The sequence below is a fragment of the Bombina bombina genome, chromosome 3, assembly GCF_027579735.1.
Source record: "Bombina bombina isolate aBomBom1 chromosome 3, aBomBom1.pri, whole genome shotgun sequence".
Lineage (NCBI taxonomy): Eukaryota > Metazoa > Chordata > Amphibia > Anura > Bombinatoridae > Bombina > Bombina bombina.
Window position 1 is genome coordinate 611,507,393 of NC_069501.1, and position 22,395 is coordinate 611,529,787.

The 22,395-nt window shown below is 36.4% G+C and overlaps 1 protein-coding gene across 1 annotated transcript in view; it reads left to right on the plus strand.

Moving 5' to 3' along the window:
* The window catches only part of LOC128652451 (CUB and sushi domain-containing protein 2-like), a 1,617,569-nt gene that overhangs the window by 667,104 nt on the left and 928,070 nt on the right, over nucleotides 1-22,395 (plus strand).

Sequence of the window (22,395 nt, forward strand, 5' to 3'; positions counted from 1 at the left end):
AAAGCAAGAATGTAAGTTTAGATGTATCATGTGACAGCATCAGCCAATCACAAATGCATATACATATGATCTTTAAAATCTAGCACATGCTCAGTAGGAGCTGGTGACTCAAAAAAAAAAAAAGACCCATTTTGTTAATGAAAGTAAACTGGAAAGTCTTGCATGCTCTATCTGAATAATGAAAGTTTATTTTTAACTTGAGTGTCCCTTTAAATAGGCAGTTAACCCCTTTGTGCTGGCACAATAGTGTTAACATTGTAATGTAGTTCCGATGTAAACACTTGCAGTAAAAAAGAAATCACACCATCAATGCGATCACGTGATTTCAAGGCCAGGATCAGATCATGGGGGACTGCCTACGTTGCTAGGAACACCCCCAGACCAATTGACTGCATCAAAGGGGGAAGCTGCAAGACGCCATGTAAGGTAGGATGTTGCATGCGTTAAAGTCCAGTGCTTTTAAGATGGCATGTTGAAGGTGAATGTCTAATATATTTAAATTCATGTTTTTTTCTACAATACATCATTTATAGCAATTCAGTATGTGTGTAATTATTAATTTACGATTGTTTGGAATAATTTTATAATTAATTAACATGTTTGAAGTTCAAGAACATCAATAGTCAAAACTACAAAAAGCTGTGCAATTAGCCAAGATATGCTGCTTGAATAAAGAGCTAGAATGTGCTTTCAAGAAGTAAAGGGTGAAAAGTCCAAAAATCCTTTCTAAAAGTTGCAGGAAAAGTGGTTTCTGACTGAATATTACTGTCAATTTGTTTCCATTCATGGTCTAAGTACCACAAGCATAAAATTGTGTACAAATCATTTTTCTACAATTTATATCTGTATGTTTTACATTTTACAACATAATCATGCACATAAAAAAACTTGTGTGCTGTTTGTGTGAGGTCACTGAAAGTTGTATGAGGCTTTTTTGTGAGGTACATATCACATAGGAGAACATATGAATAGGCCAAAGTATTAAAGTTCATATGTGGCCCGATACAATTTTACCTGATATATGACAAGTAATATCACCAATAAAGTAAAGGGGGTAGATTTATCAATGTGCGGGTGCACATGATCCCCTGTAGCAGATCATGTCCGCTGCACATCGATAAATGCCGACAGCATACGCTGTCAGCATTTATCATTGCACAAGCATTTCTAGTGAAATGCATGTGCAATGTCGCCCCCTGCACATTCGCGGCCAATAGACTGCTAGCAGGGGGTGTCAATCAACCTGATAGTATCCGATAGGGCTGAATGCTCAACGAGTTAGGGATAACATGGAATTTTTAGTGATTTTCCTTGCAGGGTTAATATGTTTTCTAGAATTCAGATAACTTATTTTTCTTTCAAGATGGAAAACAAACTTCATGCTCTATAAAATACAAGCAAAACAAGTAAGGGATATTTTGTCCATTTTTGTGGAAAAATAAATTTACATAATTTCAGACAAAAATAAAAAAATATTTTATAAGTGTTATTTCTGGTGGCATTTAGAAAAGTAATGACATATTTAAATGAGCGTGTGAAATAATTCTTATTTCAGCCCGTTAATGGCTGATTCTGCATTAATCAAGCTCAGAGCATGCTCTGTGGATTAAAGACTGATATTAATGTCATGCTTTTAATTCAAAACCATATCTCACAGCTGAGATTTGAAAGTTTTCTTTGTATCACAGAAATTGGGATAATCTTATGCACTTTTCAATTATCACCTCATTTTATTATATTATAATTAGAGATGAGGGGAAGGACAAGAGAGATTTGCTATAGTTAAACAGAAAAAACCTAAGGAGTTTAATATCCTCCGTTTAGATGAAAGAGGGGGATTTGAGTGCAAATCTTTTCAACCCCTTAATAGATTGAACACAGTACAGAATGGAAGTAGGCTTCACTAAAATAGAAGAGACAGAAAAAAATGATTTTTTTTTTTTATTATTTGAGAGCTTAATCATATTAAATTGTATGACTAAGGTCATGGAAATATGCAGGAATACAACTTTTTTCAATCAATGTGATAGATTTACCAGTCTGTTTTTTTTTCTTTTTTCTGTGGGACATTATGGGGTAGATTTAACAAGTAGCAAATGTTGATTTCTACGTCCGAAATTTCCAGCTTACCGGAAACGTAAGTTAAGAAATAGCGGTCATAAGATTGACACCCCCTGCTAGCGGCAGATTGGCCTGTGAATGTGCAGGGGTGGCATTGCACAAGCATTTCACAAGAAAATCTCCAAACTCAGCTATACCTTTAAAAACCAATCTTTTTACTGTAATTTGTTATTTATGAAAATGTATAGAATTAGATAAAGATAGCGCAATTAAGTTGCAGGTTTGGATTCACATTAATTTAACTAATTAATTGCAATATTATAAATATAAAAAAGAGTCTTAAATTTGAATCAATTATTAAAATATACATATGACACCGGTGTCTAAAATAATTCTAATATATATATGTGCACACAAAAGAATCTGTTCAGATCTCACTTAAAAGTTCCTCAGTCCGACTTGATATATTTAAAACACAAGTTTTTACTCATCGTACTTATTTACTGTGTGGCTTAATGTGACAAGATTATATATACACAAGCCTTTTCTATATATCCACAAATGTTCCTGTATTATACGCTGCTGTATATTCTTTATGAAAAGCAGATTGCAGATTTAGAAAAAGCAGCCTGTATTTCAAATTACAGGGCAGAATACATACACCCTTTTCTTTCTCCAGCAAACAATAATATTTGTTCCCAAAGTCTAGGAAAGCAAGATTCATCTGTGAGCTTGTGTTTTAGCAACAACAAAGCCAATGTAAAACAATATCTTAAATCTACAGTCTACACCAGAATTTTTATTGTTTAAAAAGATAGATAGATAATCCCTTTATTACCCATTCCCCAGTTTGGGTATGTATATGTTTTACCTCTGTGATTACCTTGTATCTAAGCCACTGCAGACTGCCCCTTATCTCAGTGCTTTTGACAGACATGCAGTTTAACCAATCAGTGCAGTCTCCTAAATAACTCCACGGGAGTGAGCATAATGTTATCTCTATGACACACATGAACTAGTACTGTGTAACTGAAAAACTTTCAAAATGCTCTGAGCTAAGAGGCGGTTTTCAACGGTTTAGAAGTCAGTTTGAGCCTAGCTAGGTTTAGCTTTTCAAAAATACCACCAAGGAAACAAAGCAGATTTAATGATAAAAGTCAATTGGAAAGTTGTTTAAAATTGCATGCCCTATCTGAATAATGCAAGTTTAATTTTGACTAGACTGTCCCTTTAATAACACACATACAGGGTTACCTTGTTTAATTTTGCTGACCGGTGCAATTCAGCATCTCGTTGAATTTTGGTTGTGTCGCAGATCATGTGACCTGTTCCTAAGAAATCCGCTTCCAATAGTGAAAGTTTGTTCACAGTGCACGTTTTTTTCGTAAGCCTTTGTGTTACAAGCTACCTGTTTTGTCTTGCATCAGGTGATCTACGTGTTTCGGCTGGTCTGCCTTTGTCAATTCTAATTCTGCTTTCAGCCTGGCCCACCTAAATATTATCGTTTTATAGGACAACCCAACCAAACACTGGCTATTCAAATATAAGCCCCATTGATTAATATCCATGTATATTTTTCACATATGTATAGTCACACAAGTACAAAACTGTGCGAAGTCACCACAAGTTTAATGATGTTTTTTTTGAGGAACACATCACTTGGGCAATATTTGGATATGCCCAATGAATAATTTACTGACTCAATCTAATTCCCCTAACACATGGCAAGTGGCATCACCACTGGAGCAAAAGTCATAAATTCTCCAGGGCAGCTTCCAATTGTACCGGGAAGCTACATTTTCCCTTTTAGAGAATATATGAGAATGTGATAATTGTTTGCACTGTACAATTGTAATCAGCCAATTAAGGGCTAGATTACAAGTGGCATGCTAACTTGTGCATGAGAAATAAGGGGTATATCGAGGCTCTTTGCGCAAGTTGGAAGTAGAGTATTACAAGTTGAAAATAAACGCTTTAGCTTGAGCGCAATTTAAATTGAATGTTCGTCGGGTTAGTGTGACTTCAGAGCTCTGGTTAACTGTTAAGCTAGACTAATAAATTGCATAAAATCATCAAAAATATGTTGTACAGTACAGTTACACTCATGATAATACTATCTAATAAAAATTATTTTTAACAAATTGCATAAAAAATATATAAGGGCTCAAAGATATGAGTTCTCAGTTATTAGAAGAAGAAAAAAGGCCTGCAAAGGAATTTAACATAGAGATACACACAAACGCATGTCTTAATATTTATATGCATGTGTGAATATCTTTATTTATAAGTACTGACAGACATATATACACACACATATATATATATATATATATATATATATATATATATACACACAAACAAAGAGGTATTGGCGCACATAAATTAGACAACTATTCTTTTTAAATAATATTGGGATCTTAGTCACACAATATGGCCATATTTTGCTTAGCCAGTCACCACTTACAAGGTGCACCAATTAGACTGGCCCTAACACTACTTTGCCACAGAGGGCTGAATCATTCCTGCTTTTACTCTCCATAATAGAATGAGACTCCCTGGCATTTTATTCACAACTATTACACTGCCATGAGCACACCTGAGATATATATATAAGTGCATTGGATCTCTTTGTAGTCAAGTAGCTGAAAACATGAAAAATATTTTTAATGCCATATTCATTTTTAATTTAACTGTGTATTCACTGTAAATATTTCACATCCCAATGCCCTTCACATAGAGGAATATGTTCTAAGTATTTTTAACACTAAACTCTGGCAACACCAGCTCAGTGACTAAATTGAAATATCTTATATCTATATATATATATATATATATATATATATATATATATATATATATATATATATATATATATATATATATATATATATATATATATATATTCAAATCAATTAATAATATTATACTAGTCTAAAAATAAATGAATTGTTTGTGGACCTGCTTCTGAATGGGAACATTAATAGGCAGGTGCCTGTTTTGCCTAATGATTTATATGGACCGTTACGTTTAGAAAAAAAAACACATAAGGAAAGATAATAAGAAAAAATATATTTATATTTTTTAAAATATTATCCTAGATCCCCCCCCCCCCCCCCATTGAGAATGCAAAATTCAAATGCTTTTGAGCTTAGTGTATTTTAATGGTTGAGGAACACAGTTTTAAAAGGATATCTCTCCTCATTTAACAATACAACCTGATAACTTAGTGAATATAGGTCATTGGCTAATTGAGCAACAGAACTATAGAAAGATTTTCAGCATATGAGAACGTAAATGCTACAGATCAAACAGAATTGAGGGATTTTTCGGATGGGTGTGATATATAGATCTGAACTGACAATTCTGATTCTATTTTAACCACTAATTAACTTTATCTATTGGAATCTGGGGCAGCTTTGCATTTATGAATTTCCGTTGTTCATTTAGTGCTAAGTGTAAAATCAACCTTGCGGGAAAACAGGATTTGTGAATTCTCAATCTAAATATTTATTTCTTCACTCTAAATGGTAATTTTGTATGAAAAAAAACACAACATTGAATCCATAGCATTTCAGAAAAAAAAAGGCATCTTTAATTGCATTTTTAATAACATAGCACCTGCCTTTTTGTGGTACAAATGAAGTAAACAGATGGCATCTTGGTTAGGTGACAATTAGTCATTTCCAAAGACCCTGTGTCATTATCATCACATGATTTGCATATAAAGCAAAAGAGTGCAGATTCAGCATGAAAGATTAGCAGTAAAATAGCTAGGTTCTCTGTTCCGCCACAATTCTTCAGAAACGTACAGGAACATGGTGTTTTTAATTATATTAAAATAAATGTTTGGCTAATCAAAGGCTCAGATTAATAAAGTATATTATATTCTTTAGGAAAAAACAATTTGACAAAATGCACCACCTATTACAATTCAACTAGATAAATCATGTCAAACATAATCGTTTTGGAATATATCCCAGGATATTTATCACAATACTCCAACATTCTGTTTGTCTGTCTGCATGTCTGTGTAGCTTTCTTTTTATCTGTCTGTTGGGCTCTATTCTAATCTTTTAGACAAGTCATGCAAAATAGGTTTACACTGGTTTTTTAGAACCTGTTTTATTTAGATTTCATTGGATTCCCAAGGCTTGATACTGAGAAAACCCATCAGGTGCTTTTCTTTGAAAGACGTCACTAACCGTATTCTAGTCCAACAGAAAATGTTTTGCACTCATCTCTCATGATTTTTGGAATGATCTAATTCAACAAACTACTTTGGCCTGTTTTACATGTTGTAAACTATTTTGGCTTTGCACCAGTTTCCTTCTTTCCTTTCTTTTTAAGTGTACTTTTTTTGCTGCACATTCAGTTCACATCTTAGTAAATGTTGCCATGTCCTATTAAAAAAAAAGTGTAAAATAACATGCATATCACATTTTCACCTATGACCTGTACTCAGATAAATTGTATAAATAGTCATTCATATGTACACTTACATTTAACCTGCTATTGACAGAGACAAAGCTGCAGCATAGCAATAATCCTGATGGTGTCAATGGCGGCAACTCAGTTACCACACGCAAGCAACAGGTATTACTTTCTTCTATGGGAGCTACTAAAATAAAAATGTAATAGTATCTTATGGTTACTTTGCAACGCTCTTATTGACATATTTAAGTCATTTACGACATGTACGAAGCAGCAAGAGCTGCTCCGGAGCCCTTTCGGGGCAGGTTCGCATATGCGAGCCTGCTTCCCGCAATGTAAGAAGCAGCAGTCATAAGACCACTGCTTCTTACACCCAACGCCACCTCTGCGGTGGCGAGGGAAAATCACAGAGAGTTCCCTCGCTCTCAGTGATTGACAGCCCCTTCAGTCGCGCAAATGAAGGGACAGGCATTACACACTGGGATGAGTGTGTAATGATACATACGGGCCAACAGACAAACAGATCCGCTGCCCGTATGTAGTGAAGGCTGGCGGAAAGCTTCGCCAGTTGATAAGCTGTCTGCCTGCCTCTTAGAACATGTGGCCCATTGTCAGTAAATCCCAAGTTGAGGAAATGTAAATGGTTATAATAAAATAACACAAGAGACAACTTTCAAATTAGTGAAACAACAACTTTAAGTTTCTGCTTCACTATTTTGAATGTTGGCTTTATTATTATAGCCAGTTACAACTGAACTTAGTCCTTAGAGATGGTCCTGCATGAAACTGAGACCTGGAGAAACTGGTAGATTTAACAACCCTGACAGAGCCAACTCAATGATTAGGTGAAATGATGCCTCTTTTTAAATTGATAAATAATATTGTTATGTTAAATACAAGAATAAAGGGGCGTATTTGTTCACTTAAATTAACTTAATTTGTTTGTCTTAGAGAAGAAATACTAATTGGCAGCTGTCGTTTTGGATAATTATTAATATGGACTCTGAATTTCATTTTTTTTGTTTTTCAAACGATGACAAATTTAATAGTCCTTTTAACAGACAGGGATAGCCCTACATTTTTAGTTTTTGTTGTTGTTTTTTTTAAACAATATCATTATGGGATTAATTGTATGGATCGACATAGAACATTTTCTGTTCCGCTCCTCTAGTGTTTACTTTGGAGCTGGAACATTGTCAGAAGTGTTATCGGCTGCTTATCAGCAGGTGATAATTAATAGTGACTGAATTGTAATACAGCTGGTAAATGTGTTTTGCGATAGAAAGCATTGGAAGTTGGAATTAGTTGTGACCTATTGGTAAAGGGACGTTGCTTTTATTTTAGCACTACTATCTGAATGGATCGTGAGCAGTTAATTATACTGTTAGGGAGTCAGTAATTACTGTTTCAACTGCTTTTAGTTCAGAGAATTGCAATCTTGCCTCTTGTGTGATTATACATGCTGCTAAATGTGTGCAGAAGGAAATAACTACATCCATTTGAATTCTAAATAAAAAGACAATCTTAACATTGATTTAAAAAGGGAGTATATTGTATACACAACAAGAGTCCAGCACCTTGCTGTATGAGTGCACGCTGTTCCTGGTTACTGCCAGCTCCTCACATATGATACACAAAATACAGCAGCACTTCTTAAAAAGGACCTTTTTTTATCACATATGGTCAACAACGGTTTAGAAATCAGTTTGAGTCTAGCTAGGTTTAGCTTTTCAAAAATACCACCAAGGGAACAAAGCAAATTTAATGATAAAAGTCAGTTGGAAAGTTGTCTAGAATTGCATGGCCTATCTGAATCATGAAAGTTTCATTTTGACTAGACTGTCCCTTTAAATGGATAGAATAGAGCATGACATTTTAAACAACTTTACAGTTTACGGCTAATAGCAAATATTGCTTAGTTCTCTTGGTATGATTTGTTAAAGAGTAATTCTAGGTGAACTCAGGAGCAAGCATGTGTCATAAGACAGCAGTATTTGTAACAATATTTAAAGGAATATTATACATAGATGCAAAAACTAGTGCCATAGAATGCTTAAAGGGACAGTCTAGTTGAAATTAAACCTTTATGATTCAGATAGGGCCTGCAATTTTAAACCACTTTCCAATTTATTTTTATCATCAAATTAGCTTTGTTCCCTTGGTGGTATTTTTGAAAAGCTAAACCTAGGTAGGCTCAAACTGATTTCTAAACCGTTGAAAACCACCTCTTAGCTCAGAGCATTCTGAAAGTTTTTCACAGTTAGACAGTACTAGTTCCCGTTTGTCATATAGATAACATTGTGCTCACTCCCGTGGAGTTATTTAGGAGTCTGTACTGATTTGCTAAACTGCACGTCTGTCAAAAGCACTTAGATAAGGGGGCAGTCTGCAGAGGCTTAGATACAAGGTAATCACAGAGGTAAAAAGTGTATTAATATAACCGTGTTGGTTAAGCAAAACTGGGGAATGGGTAATAAACAGATAATCTATCTTTTTAAACAATAAAAAATGTGCAGTAGACTGTCCCTTTAAGACATGTGCACGCTCCTAAGCTTCTATTAGCCTACCTAGGTTTACGCTTCAACAAAGGATGCCAAGCAAATGGAGCAAAATTAATAATAAAGGTAAATTGGAAATTTGTGTACAATTGCATGAAAGTTTAATTGTAACTTCATTGTCCCTTTATTAAAACAAGATCACAGAGTAACCCTTTGCATTCTGTACCTCTAGACAGTTATATTTATTGAACGTCACTAGGAGATCAGTTAGTCAATAGCAGTAAGGGGGAACTGCAGAAATATGAAGCCGTATTTTCATGAAGTCATGATTTACCATTTAATTGTATTTATTATATGCTGACAAGGCAGAGTTTGACAGGCGAAGATGAGCTCAAACAAATTTGCAATGCAGATGGAGCAGAGCTTCGGGAGAATGCTGTCCTGGAGCCGCAGAGCAGTGGAAGCAATGTACTTAGTAAAAAAAAAAATCCATTCAAAATTTTAAAAACATTACTACTGTCCAATCCAATCTGTTGTTTCCCTACATCTTGTAAAAGCTCAGACTTGGATCTATTGTTGTCCTTATTTTATATTCACAATAATCTGGTCTTTTTATACTTTCTGGTATTAGGCTAGGCTGCAATGCATTTCACAGCTTGACATCATTTTCTTTATTTTTCTCGTACCATGTTTGATGACAGATTACAATCTGCCTTTCTATAATCAAGACCAGGATTAGCTACCTAAAAAATATCAACTGATATATCTATCTATCTATCTATCTATCTATTTATCTATATATACTGTATATATTTTTGTAATATAAGATACAATCTCTTACCATACTATCTCTCTCTCTCTCTCTCTCTCTCTCTCTCTCTCTTGCGCTATTACTATATACAGTTCCTTTTTACAATTTGCAGGTCTCTTGTTTGGGACCTCTCTCAGTAATAGTAACTGAATAGATCCTAAAGAAAAATGCCTCACCTGCACCAGAGCTGTGATAATAAACATTCCAAATTTTATGAAATGGAGTTCATGAAGCATTAGGGTGAGGGATGTGCCTATTACAACCAAGATAAGGCCAGACTGGGTCATCTGTAATCAGAATATCACTGTGTTGCTTGCCTGGCTGAGTTCTCCTGGCCTTTTGCCTTACAGCTCATACATGGTGCATACAATAGGGCTGAACACATTATTAGGTGTCCTCATTAGCACTAAAATTATACAAATCATTTTAATCTGTGTAGTCACTTTAAATTCACAGTAGCCTTCATTTGTTTTATTCAATAATCATGTTATCTTTACCATTTCTACAAATCATTTCAGTATAGAGAAATTTTCCATTATGTTCATTAATCACAATCAAACCTCAATATGGCCAATTTATAAAAACTCTTTCTACCTTAAAGATACAAAAGTCAACTGCATATTTGTTTACTTATACATTTTTACAAAGTGGTTACAATTCTTAATTTATTTGTTATTGTATAACAATATATATATATATATATATATATATATATATATATATATATATATATATATATATATATATACACATCAGTTCAAGTAGAATTATTTGACTTTATAATACAAATATGACTAGCATTTGAAACATAACTCTTAATAGGGAATTTAAAGGGACACTGAACCTAAATGTTTTCTTTTGTGATTCAGAGATTCAGATAGAGCATGGAATTTTAAGCAACTTTCTCATTTACTCCTATCATTAAATTTTCTTCATTCTCTTGGTATCTTTATTTGAAATGCAAGCATGTAAGTTTAGATGCGGGCCCATTTTTGGTGAACAACCTGGGTTGTTCTTGCTGATTGGTGGATAAATTCATCCACTAATAAAAAAGTGCTTTCCAGAGTTCTGAAGCAAAAAAAAAAAGCTTAGATGCCTTCTTTTACAAATAAAGATAGCAAGAGAAGGAAGAAAAAAGGATAATAGGAGTGAATTCGAAAATTGCTTAAAATCGCATGCTCTATCTGAATCACGGAAGAAAAAATTTGGGTTCAGTGTCCCTTTTAAGGTATATTCTTTGTTGTTGCGTTTTCAACCGTATACTTTTGGCAATGTGTTACAAAAAAAGGGAGGTAAGTGAATTTCAAATTCCTTTTGCTCACTATGTAATATGGTAAGAGGTCTCACATTTCTAATTAGAAGCAGCCTGAGTATTGATTTCAAGTAATAAGACTAAGGCACTGATATTCAAAACCTCTCCGCTCATGTGAGATATTCTAAAATGATCCTCCAACTCCAACGAGATCCCTAGTAAAAGTTTCAAAATGCAGATTTTGCTATACGCCTCCAGGGAGCGTTCCCTTAATTTCTGTATGTGATGGAAAGACAAGCCCAGAGCAATATAACACTGCGTGACATTACAGTATTGCTGCATTTACACTTTGTGCTTTATATTTTATTTCACTTTACGCTTCAGATTACATTTTATTACATTTAAACTTTGCACTTTCTATTTTGTATTTTATTTTGAGTACAACAGTGTGTTTAGTGATTATGATTATAGAGCAAACTTCACAGAGGCAGAATTAACTGAATTTTCTAAGAAAGGGGGAGGAACCTGGAAATCCCAGAGAGATGAGAAATGCCTTCCATCGAAAGTAATGAAGCTCTCTGGGATAGAAAATGTTACATTGGAGAGAGAAGGTAACTGAAAATATATTAAGGCTCCGCTTGCATCAATTCGAAATTAAACTGAAATGTTTTCACTACAATCTAACTTGCTTTTGTCTATATTTTAATATATATTACTTTTCTGTTAATTGAAATGTCTTTTGTGAATTTTGAGCAAACTCCACCTGCATATAGCTGGCGAGACAAATCAGCGAGACCAGCTTTTTTAAAATGCTTAGAAAATTTTACAAGACTGGTGAGAGAGCTTCAGACATACCTGGGAACTCTCCTGTTCAGCCCAGAGAACTGCCCTGTCCCTCCAACTTTCTGAAAGTGTCAGTTTTAGTTTACAATGCAGCAAATTCAAGGTGCAAAGTAATTTATACATATAAACAGAAATATACAAAGTATGATCCTAATTTGTTAAAGTAACAAAACTCTCATGTCATATCACACAGTGCTGTATTGCACTGGGCTTGTCCCTCCTTCTTTCTTTTTTTTTTTTTTTTTTTTTTTTTTTATAAAGTATTTATTTAATGATAACGTACACACAGTCATCTTGTTACAAGCCTTGAAACAGAAATACAAACAATATTGTTTACAGCGGAGAGACAAATCTTAACAAATTAAAGAGCATTTAAGCCAATGACAATGATTTGTAAATAGGAAAAAAAAAGAGAAAAGAAGCACAACTTAAAAATAGAAAATACAATGATGTCTCTCAAGGGGGTGTGGCCAAGGAAAGTTATAGCTTGTGTGTCACATAATTTGAGTTTATCCTAGGAATATATAAAGCTAATCTCTATAAGGACGTAAATACCTAGGAATCTATCCTAGGGTTAAACATAGTTTTAAGTGATGTCACTACGGCGGGGGAGGGAAGGGGAGAAGCGTAGAGAAGGAAGACACAGAAAAAAAGAAGGAGAGAGAGGAAAAAAAAAAAAAAAAAAAAAAAAAATGCATTGCCCCCCAACCCTCTCTGCTCTTTCACTATTCGACCCAGGATGCTGGGTATCTGCCCGCATTAATCAATTCAAGCATGTAGGCCGATTGACTAAGTGGCTTAATTAACTGCTGCTGTGCCTGAACAGGGAGTGACAATATTACTAGGCCCCATTTCTAGGAATCTCTTTATATGAACCTCATTATACTTAGATATTGCATATTGTTCCACCATACATTGTTTCAATACTTCTTTTTTGAATTTTATGAAAGAAGAAAGGTGGGAGAGCTTCCAAGATGTCAGAATCGCATTCCTAGCCAATAGAATTACGGTATTAATTAGCTTATAGTTCTTTTGCTGTTGTGAAAATTCAACTAAAAAAATGACCATTTGGGCCTCTAGCCTAATTTCTGCATCTAAAATTTTATTCAACCAGAACTGTATTTTCAGCCAGAACTGCTGAACTTTGGGGCATAACCAGATACAATGTAAGAGATTTGCTTGTTGAGCCTGACATTTCCAACATCCAGTAACTTTTCTATACCATTTAGATAATTTGTCAGGGGTAATATATGTAGCATAAATCATTTTTAAATGCCTTTCGCGCCATGCTAAGGCATTTCCTGTTTTATTCAACAAGTTCAGGCTTACTTGGATTTGTCGGGGCCTAAGCTCTGGAAAGGTATTATTCCAAATAGATACTATTTTCTCCAGTTGGGCCTCGTGTTTAGAGAGCGACATCAACCGATAGAATAAGGAAATTGACGAAGCCCCGCTAGTATATTGATTCATTAAACTCCTTAACGGGGGATATGTCCAGTTCGAGCCAAATTTAAGTTTAAGATCTGTAATGTAATGCTTTATTTGCAAATACGCAAAGTGATCGGTTTGAGGAAGCTCATACTCTGCTCTAATGTCGAGGAATGATCTAATTATTATACTGGGAGTAACTAGCTGTTTTAAAGAGGTCAGCCCTTTCAATTTCCACCTCTCAAAAACCTTATATGTGAAACCTGGAGCAAATCCTGGGCATCCCTGAATTGGGAGATATTCCGAAACAAATGGGGTTGTGCCAATTTCTACACAGAACTTCTGCCATGCCAGGATCACATTTTTAAACGTCGGCATTTTAGCAATTCGCGGAGGCAGTTGTGGAATTGGACAATGTAGAAGAGCTTTTAAGTTAAATGGGTGGACAAGGTTTGCCTCCCCAGCAATAACAGTAAAAAATTCCTTCTCTGAGATCCAATCAGCCGCCAGTTTTGCAATTGAAGCAGTATTATAGTGGGTAATATTCGGGAAAGCAAGGCCCGCCGATTCTTTAGAAAATGATAGTGCACTTAAAGCAATTCGAGGTCTTTTCCCTTTCCAGAGGAATTCGTTGGATGTTCGGTTAAATAATTTTATGTCTGCCTTATGTAAAAGTAAGGGTATATTTTGGAGAAGGTATATTAACTTAGGTAAAAGTATGATTTTAATAAGCATTATCCGTGCTGAAAGAGAAATAGGAAGCAAGGCCCAGTCATTCAATTTCAGCTTACAATAATTGAAAAATTTAACATAATTCAACTCATACCATTCGTGAGAAGATTTTGACAATGTTATTCCTAAATATTTTATTTGAGTGACTTCTCTAAATGGGTGATCTAGTGCATGGCAGGCAGTTCTGTGTATCCATAGTAGTTCGGATTTTTGGAGATTAATTTTGTAGCCAGAGAATGACGCAAATATTTGCACTGACTCTAATAGCTTAGGAAGGCTTTCTTTTAGCCCAGATAGGAAAAGGAGTAAATCGTCCGCATACAGGGCAAGAACATATTTTTGATTACCAATCTGGATACCTTCTAGCTGTTGCCTAAGGAAAATCGCCAGTGGTTCTAATGATATATTGAAGAGGATAGGCGAAAGGGGGCATCCCTGCCTAGTACCTCTCTGTAACATAAAACGATCCGTAATAGTACCATTGATAAAGATTGCTGAGGATGGACTGTTATAAATAGCCTTGATCACATTTATGAAGTTTCCGAAAAAGCCAAACTTTTCCAGGGCCGCAAAGAGATGGTCCCAACAGATATAGTCGAAAGCCTTTTCGGCGTCGACTGTTAGGATAGCAGCATCTTCTTTTTTTAATACTTTCTTATTATTCCGCAGGTAGTCCAGAACCAGCATAACCTTACGAATATTTTTTGTCGGGCTTCTCCCCATCATGAAACCAGCCTGATTATCATGTATAATATTATTTAAATGGGGGGCCAATCTTTTTGCAATTATGGACGTAAGAAGTTTATAATCAAAATTTAATAGAGAAATAGGTCGATATGAAGAAGGAGTTTCAGGATCTTTTTCTTTTTTAAGAACTAAAGTTATATTAGATGTCGCAAAATACTGGGAACATGGGATATCTGCGGAATAATAAGAATTAAATAGCTTATGTAAGATAGGAGCTATTTGATCTGTAAGGATCTTATAGAATTCGGCAGGGAGCGAGTCGGGGCCGGGGGCTTTATTAAGTTTGGCAGTTGTAATACCAGTAAGAATTTCTTGTGTAGAGATCGGAGCATTAAGTTGATTAATTATCTCCTGTGGCAATTTAGGTATCTTAACATTATCCCAGAACCTCTCTTTTGATTCTATATTGGGAGGTTCAGCTTTATAAAGATTTTTAAAGAAGTCTGTAAACGTATGTTGAATGTCGTGGTTGGAGGTAAATCTGTTTTTCCCAGATCTAATTGCGGTGATATAGTTAGAAGATCTCTTTTTAGTGATTTTAACGAGATATTTTGCTGCTTTCCCTGAGTAGCCACCATAAAGTGATTTCTTTCTAATGTCTTCAGATATCATTTGTTGTTTAAGAAAGATATCCCTTTGTGTTTTTAAATTTGTATATTTTTCTCCAAGCTTTTTGGAGGGAACAGCTATGAACGCGTTGTATGCGTTCCTCACACTATTAGAGAGTTGGATTTCTTTCTGTAAAATTTTCTTTTTAAGGGCACACATGTAAGCCTTGATCTCCCCACGTAACACAGCTTTTCCAGTCTCCCAGAGTATTTCTGGCTTGTCCTTATAGTCATGGTTATAACTCTCAAATTCCCTCCATTTGTTAGCTAACCAGTTTTGGAAATGAAGGTTACTATGTAAATGGTTGGGAAAGAAAAAATTGTTATTCGGTCTGGGTGTGAGAGATTTAGAATTAAGTTCTAAAGCTATCACTGCGTGGTCAGAAAGAACTATATCTTTAATATCGGCCTTTACCTCCTTGCCACTTAAGTTTTCAGAAATTAAAAACATGTCTATGCGCGACAATGCTTGATGTCCTTTGGATAGACATGTAAAAGCTTTAACATCTGGGTTCAGGCTTCTCCAGATGTCATATACACCTACTTTATGACAGAATTTTTGTAGTGTTCGTGATTTCTTAACTCGCATAGTACTTTTAGATCTACTTAGTCTGTCTAAATTGGGGTACGCTGTTAAATTAAAATCCCCTCCAATCACCAGATTGCGTCCGCTATATACTACTAATTCTGATGCTAAGTCCTCCCAAAACCTAACATCAGGTTGGTTGGGGCCATAAATGTTACAGAGAATAAAAGAGCTCTTCTCTATTTCAATGTCAAGAATTTGATAACGGGCCTCTGGATCAATTTGGCTCTTATTTATTTTATATTTTAAATTTTTGTTAATCAATATTGCCACTCCTTTCTTCCTAGCCTGTGACGGAGCAGCGACCACCTCCCCCACCCATCTAGATTTGAGTTTGTCAATTTCATGGCTTTTTAGATGAATCTCTTGAAGCAAAGCTATACCAGGCTTATGTGATCCCAATAATTTTATTACAGCTTTCCGTTTGATAGGTGAAGTAATTCCACCTACGTTCCAGGAAAGAATTTTAATCGACCCTATATCCGATCCAATTTTACTAAGCTATTGCAAAACATTTTATAACCAGCCATCAATTTATAAAGTAACAAGCGATCATAAGCCATAAAATATATTAAAGCAAGGGAGCAGAGGGGTAGGAAGGGTGTAGAAGAAAAGAAGAAAAAAAAAGAAAGAGAGAGGGAGAGAGGGAAAAAAAAAAAAAAAAAAAAATTTTTTAAAAAGGGATAAAGAAAAGCAGCCCCCCCCCGTTTACATACCAAAAGTAAAAATACATCTTTACATGCATACTCTTGAAAAGACCTTCTTTTCAACAATGATTTTACAATAAAAAAATTGCTCATGTTCCAACATAAAAATGACTTCAGTCAATCAAACCAATCTTTAACGTTCAAGGAATACCATTATCTAAACAAAACTTCTGCGCTTCTACAGTATTATTTAGTATACTTGTTTGACCCTCAATAATCATGATTAATCTTGCCGGATAGACAAGCCTAACATTATAGTTTGCTTTCATAAGTCGAGAACAGAAGGGAGACATTTCTTTCCTCTTATTCGTAGTTTCAGAGGAAAAATCTTGAAAGATTAATACTTTTTGTTGCTCTAATATTAATGGATTAGCTTTTCTGTAGTATTTAAGAATATTAATCTTGTCCTGGAAGTTTAGCATTTTAACCAATATGGGTCTGGGTCTAGTAATACCTTCAGAATTTTGCCGTATTGGACCCACTCTGTGGGCTCTTTCAATAATCATTGGTATCGGGGGGGCTGGCATTTTTAATAATTGAGGAAGTTTAATTGAAATGAAATCAACTAGATCTGAGTATTCTGTAGATTCGGGAAGACCAATAATTCTTAAATTGTTCCGCCGCGAGCGGTCCTCTAGGTCCTCTAATTTGGCTTGTAATAGAGCTATTTGAGACCCAGATTCTTTATTGGACTGCTCACATTTATATAGTCTATCTTCAGAGTCTGAAATTCGAGTCTCAATTTCCTCCAATCGAGCTGTAAACTGCCTCACTTCCAGCACAATATTATTTATATCTTGTTTGATTTCTTGTTTAACAACCTCTAATTGCGGGGAGATCATCCTTGAAATCTGCTCAACTAATTCAGAAAAATCAGAATTTGGGGCTATACCATTATATTGTTCTTGTGGAACTAATAAGGAGCTCTCAGATAATTTCATAGCTTTCTTGTCTTTATGTTTGGGAGGCATAGCCGGAGATGTTTGTTTATGTTGTGTAACAAATCTATCCATGTATGGTGTGCTTTTTGCTCAAGAAGAAAAAAAAAAAAAAAAAAAAAAAAAGGGAGGGAAGGGGGGGGGTTTGAAGATGTGGGGAAACTCCGACTGTCACTTACTATCCGTCAATGTGACAGAATACAAATATCGTGGGTGAAGACTTGTTAATGTGCAAGACTTAAAATGAAAATGTGGTGTGTGCGAAAATAGGTAAATAAATCAGTGACTAAGAAGATAATAAAAAATAAAAAAAAGAGGGAAGGTGTGAAAAAAAAGTAAAAGTATGATTCCAACTGTCACTTGGTTTCCCTAAGTGTGGCAAAGGATATTGTCATAAATGAGGGCATGTGATGAAGTGTGATAATTAAATGAAAATGTGAAATGTGAAAGGGGAGAGAGAAGAAAAAAAAAAAAAAAAAAAAAAAAGAAAAAAAAAAAAAGGAAGAACTTCCTTTAAAAAGTCGTATCCAAGTTCTCTAACCCAAAAATGAACTGCTTAAATGTTCTTATATTTGTAACTCATGTTGCAATATTATCAGTGCTTACTACCACTAACCACTAACCAGCTTGCCTAATTTCCTTTTATCACAGCATTATCTATCTTAACTCAGATTACTATCAACCTAAGAAAACTGTTAAAAATAGATCTGAGGACTCTCTTAAATATCCGATGGTCTTGCTTGCCCTGTCTCCAGGACACTCTTATAGTCCATTAACAATTGACCATTTCATCCCAAAAAGAGGAGAGAAAAAAAAAAAACAAAAAAAAAACAGGATGATGTAACTTTAGCGGACTACCAAGCACACTGTTCAATGTTCATGTAGATAGAAAAAAAAAAAAAAAAAGAGAAAACACAAAAAAAACCAGAAAAAACAGTCTTAGGTGTAGTCCACTTAATAACCAGACACAAAGTCCACTTAATAACCAGACACAAAGTCATACAGCAATAAATACTTCTTTAGAGATCCAATCTTCCTGTGTTAAACTTCCTTCACTTTAGCCCTCTTAGGGCGAATACAAGGCTTAATATCTGAATGTGTATCCGCAGTAGGGAACAATATTAGTGACAGTGTTATAGTCCTGCTCTGTAACAGTGTTGTGGGGCACACGTGCTGAGTTTTCTTCTTGAGCTTCTATTTAGGGTAAAGGATAGCCTAAAGGGTACCATTAAAAGTTGATACAGAACTTCGGTCAAACTGTATGGTAATATCCCTTAAATAGAGGTTGATACCAAGGTTATGTTCTTGCCCTGAATCAGGGTCCTGGGAGCTGTTACTAGGCTATCAGAGTATTAGATCCTTTTCCCATAGCGAATTTATTAATAAGGGCCCTATGTTCATTATCCTCAGTGGCCGGGCTTATTGCAAAACTACATAGCCCCGGGTAAAAGCCGGACCCTTTAATAATGGGGGTATCAGGGCCAGTGTTCCTACCCTGTATCAGGGTCCTGGGAACTACTGTTCACTTTCTAATACCAAATTTCTTTTTACAGCCTTTAAATGTAGTCTGAGAGTCCCAAAAGAGTGACACTACTGTCAGCCCATGAGTAACTTATTATGCGATGTAACTAATGGAAATAATCTGGTAGCGGATCTTAAGAGCACTTTTCCCAGCTTTAAGTCTCTCCAAAGCAGGCCACTATTCACACTGTTCTGTTATAACTTTATGTAGCACGTACACCGCTATTCTTTAGTGGGATATAGCCAAACGAATATAGCCCCAATAATGAGCATAAACAGACAGGGGGGCCCAGGCAGTATAAGTCTTTTAGTACTCACGACCAAGCTTCCGATATAACGATTGTTAAATCTTCTCACTGAGTGCCTTTTCTTGCAAGATAGCCCTGAGAGAGATGAATACCGGACTCTGCTGCACGTCCCGAGAGCTTTCTCATGCAGTTCCACTCACTGCGGACCCCTCACAGGTTGAATTGTGTAAGAAAGGAAGGTAGACGCCGCGCCAGGGCGGCAGTGCTTCCACAACGAAGCCGCTTCTGTCTTGTGACTTCGGTCACGCTAGTAGCCTTAGGCCAAATCTCCGGTCTGCAGGGAAGGATTGCAGCACAAGGAGGGATAGCGTTGGGGCGATGTAGCAGGCCCTGTGTTTTCGGCGCGCGAAGCAGCAACCAACCACCTCGCTCCGCCTCCAAACCGGAAGTCGTCCTTGTCCCTCCTTCATATATAAAAATGAGAGAGATCACACAGTGCTGTATTGCACTGGGCTTGTCCCTCCTTCATATATAAAAATGAGAGAGATCACGCAGTGCTGTATTGCACTGGGCTTGTCCCTCCTTCATATATAAAAATGAGAGAGATCACACAGTGCTGTATTGCACTGGGCTTGTCCCTCCTTCATATATAAAAATGAGAGAGATCACACAGTGCTGTATTGCACTGGGCTTGTCCCTCCTTCATATATAAAAATGAGAGAGATCACACAGTGCTGTATTGCACTGGGCTTGTCCCTCCTTCATATATAAAAATGAGAGAGATCACGCAGTGCTGTATTGCACTGGGCTTGTCCCTCCTTCATATATAAAAATGAGAGAGATCACGCAGTGCTGTATTGCACTGGGCTTGTCCCTGCTTCATATATAAAAATGAGAGAGATCACGCAGTGCTGTATTGCACTGGGCTTGTCCCTCCTTCATATATAAAAATGAGAGAGATCACGCAGTGCTGTATTGCACTGGGCTTGTCCCTCCTTCATATATAAAAATGAGAGAGATCACACAGTGCTGTATTGCACTGGGCTGGTCCCTCCTTCATATATAAAAATGAGAGAGATCTCGCAGTGCTGTATTGCACTGGGCTTGTCCCTCCTTCATATATAAAAATGAGAGAGATCACGCAGTGCTGTATTGCACTGGGCTTGTCCCTGCTTCATATATAAAAATGAGAGAGATCACACAGTGCTGTATTGCGCTGGGCTTGTCCCTCCTTCATATATAAAAATGAGAGAGATCACGCAGTGCTGTATTGCACTGGGCTTGTCCCTCCTTCATATATAAAAATGAGAGAGATCACGCAGTGCTGTATTGCACTGGGCTTGTCCCTCCTTCAGATATAAAAATGAGAGAGATCACACAGTGCTGTATTGCACTGGGCTTGTCCCTCCTTCATATATAAAAATGAGAGAGATCACACAGTGCTGTATTGCACTGGGCTTGTCCCTCCTTCATATATAAAAATGAGAGAGATCACACAGTGCTGTATTGCACTGGGCTTGTCCCTCCTTCATATATAAAAATGAGAGAGATCACACAGTGCTGTATTGCACTGGGCTTGTCCCTCCTTCATATATAAAAATGAGAGAGATCACGCAGTGCTGTATTGCACTGGGCTTGTCCCTCCTTCATATATAAAAATGAGAGAGATCACGCAGTGCTGTATTGCACTGGGCTTGTCCCTCCTTCATATATAAAAATGAGAGAGATCACACAGTGCTGTATTGCACTGGGCTTGTCCCTCCTTCATATATAAAAATGAGAGAGATCACGCAGTGCTGTATTGCACTGGGCTTGTCCCTCCTTCATATATAAAAATGAGAGAGATCACGCAGTGCTGTATTGCACTGGGCTTGTCCCTGCTTCATATATAAAAATGAGAGAGATCACGCAGTGCTGTATTGCACTGGGCTTGTCCCTGCTTCATATATAAAAATGAGAGAGATCACACAGTGCTGTATTGCGCTGGGCTTGTCCCTGCTTCATATATAAAAATGAGAGAGATCACGCAGTGCTGTATTGCGCTGGGCTTGTCCCGCCTTCATATATAAAAATGAGAGAGATCACGCAGTGCTGTATTGCACTGGGCTTGTCCCTGCTTCATATATAAAAATGAGAGAGATCACGCAGTGCTGTATTGCACTGGGCTTGTCTCTCCTTCATATATAAAAATGAGAGAGATCACGCAGTGCTGTATTGCACTGGGCTTGTCCCTCCTTCATATATAAAAATGAGAGAGATCACGCAGTGCTGTATTGCACTGGGCTTGTCCCTCCTTCATATATAAAAATGAGAGAGATCACACAGTGCTGTATTGCACTGGGCTTGTCCCTGCTTCATATATAAAAATGAGAGAGATCACGCAGTGCTGTATTGCACTGGGCTTGTCCCTCCTTCATATATAAAAATGAGAGAGATCACACAGTGCTGTATTGCACTGGGCTTGTCCCTGCTTCATATATAAAAATGAGAGAGATCACGCAGTGCTGTATTGCACTGGGCTTGTCCCTCCTTCATATATAAAAATGAGAGAGATCACGCAGTGCTGTATTGCACTGGGCTTGTCCCTCCTTCATATATAAAAATGAGAGAGATCACACAGTGCTGTATTGCACTGGGCTTGTCCCTGCTTCATATATAAAAATGAGAGAGATCACGCAGTGCTGTATTGCACTGGGCTTGTCCCTCCTTCATATATAAAAATGAGAGAGATCACACAGTGCTGTATTGCACTGGGCTTGTCCCTGCTTCATATATAAAAATGAGAGAGATCACGCAGTGCTGTATTGCACTGGGCTTGTCCCTCCTTCATATATAAAAATGAGAGAGATCACACAGTGCTGTATTGCACTGGGCTTGTCCCTGCTTCATATATAAAAATGAGAGAGATCACGCAGTGCTGTATTGCACTGGGCTTGTCCCTCCTTCATATATAAAAATGAGAGAGATCACACAGTGCTGTATTG